This window comes from Gekko japonicus, unplaced genomic scaffold (assembly GCF_001447785.1).
Source record: "Gekko japonicus isolate JY-2015 unplaced genomic scaffold, Gekko_japonicus_V1.1 scaffold3074, whole genome shotgun sequence".
NCBI classification, from domain to species: Eukaryota; Metazoa; Chordata; class Lepidosauria; order Squamata; family Gekkonidae; genus Gekko; species Gekko japonicus.
This window is the reverse complement of record NW_015176069.1, coordinates 172,196-173,600: the sequence shown is the minus strand read 5'-3', so window position 1 is coordinate 173,600 and position 1,405 is coordinate 172,196. Positions and strand designations below refer to the sequence as shown.

The window sequence follows — 1,405 nt, the reverse complement described above, 5'->3', positions numbered from 1 at the left end:
TGAACCAGGCTTCTTGTGTTAATGAGCTCACGCGTACAGCTTAGAGGGAACACTGTCCAGGAGGATATTTCTAAATGGGCTGAGTGGGCAAAAGCACAGTGAATAAAGTTCAATGTGTAAGGTGCACATAGGAGTGCAAAAAAATTCCTAAATAAAAATATATGCTGATGGGGTCTGAACTGGTAAAGACTAAGAGGGGAAGAGATCTTGAAGTTGTAGTGGGCAGCTCAGTGAACGTGTGATCAACTCATTGTACAGCAGCAGCGAAAAAGACGAACTCCATACTGGGGTATGTTAGAAAAAGAACTGAAAATAAAACTACCAGGATTGTTAAACCGTTGGCTTGTATCCAGTGGATCCAATGGAAATGGAAATATAAATGGACTGAGTGCAGTTTTTCTCGAATATGTTCTTCTGCAACGTGTAGTGTTTCCCTCCTCCTTGTATGTTATAATGCACAGAAACTGGTTGCACTTCTTACACAAGTGAAAACGTAAGTGGGGAATACCATAAATTTGACAGGGTAAATGAACCAGGGCTTTTTCCTGGCATTTCTTCTTGCACAAGATCTCTAGCACAAGTGGAAATTTTGCAGTGGATGCAACCCATTGTCCTCGATCCCTTCCAGTCCGGCTTTCGCCCGAGCCACAGGACGGAGACGGTACTGGTTGCGCTGACTGACGATCTCCGTAGGCATCTGGATCGAGGTGGCTTGGCGGCACTGGTGTTGTTAGATCTGTCAGCTGCGTTCCACACGGTCGACCACCAGTTGCTGGCCCACTGCCTCACCGACGGGCTTGCTCTTCAATGGTTCGCCTCTTTTCTCCAAGGTCGGGGACAGAGGGTGGCGATTGGGGACCCGAAGACACCCTTGAATGTGGGGTGCCCCAGGGAGCTGTGTTGTCCCCAATGTTGTTTAACATCTATATGCGCCCCCTCGCCCAGATTGCCCGGAGGTGTGGGCTTGGGTGTCATCAGTATGCTGATGATACCCAGCTCTATCTGATGTTGGGCGGCCAGTCGGACTCTGGTCCCAATGACCTTTATCGGGCGTTACAAGCCGTGGCTGGTTGGCTCAGACTGAGTTGGTTAAAATTAAACCCAGCAAAGACGGAGGTCCTGGGCCTGAGTCGGACCGGTCCGGGGCTGGGGCTCCCTCTCCCGGCCTTCGACGGGGTGCCTTTGGTGCCTGCGTGTGAGGTTAGGAGTTTGGGTGTGCTCCTGGACTCCTCGTTAACGATGGAGGCCCAGGTGGTAGCCACTGCCAAGGCGTCCTTTTACCACCTGCAGCTGGCTCGGCAGTTGGTCCCCTACCTCAACCGTGAAGAACTGGCCACTGTGATCCATGCGACGGTCACCTCGAGGCTAGACTACTGTAATGCTCTCTACTTGGGGCTGCCTTTGT

At 51.3% G+C, this 1,405-nt stretch overlaps 1 protein-coding gene across 1 annotated transcript in view; it reads left to right on the top strand.

Annotated features, from left to right (window-relative positions):
* Positions 1-1,405, top strand: part of PTK2 (protein tyrosine kinase 2) — a gene marked incomplete at its 3' end in the record, with an annotated part of 174,118 nt that overhangs the window by 12,007 nt on the left and 160,706 nt on the right. The window lies entirely within an intron of this gene.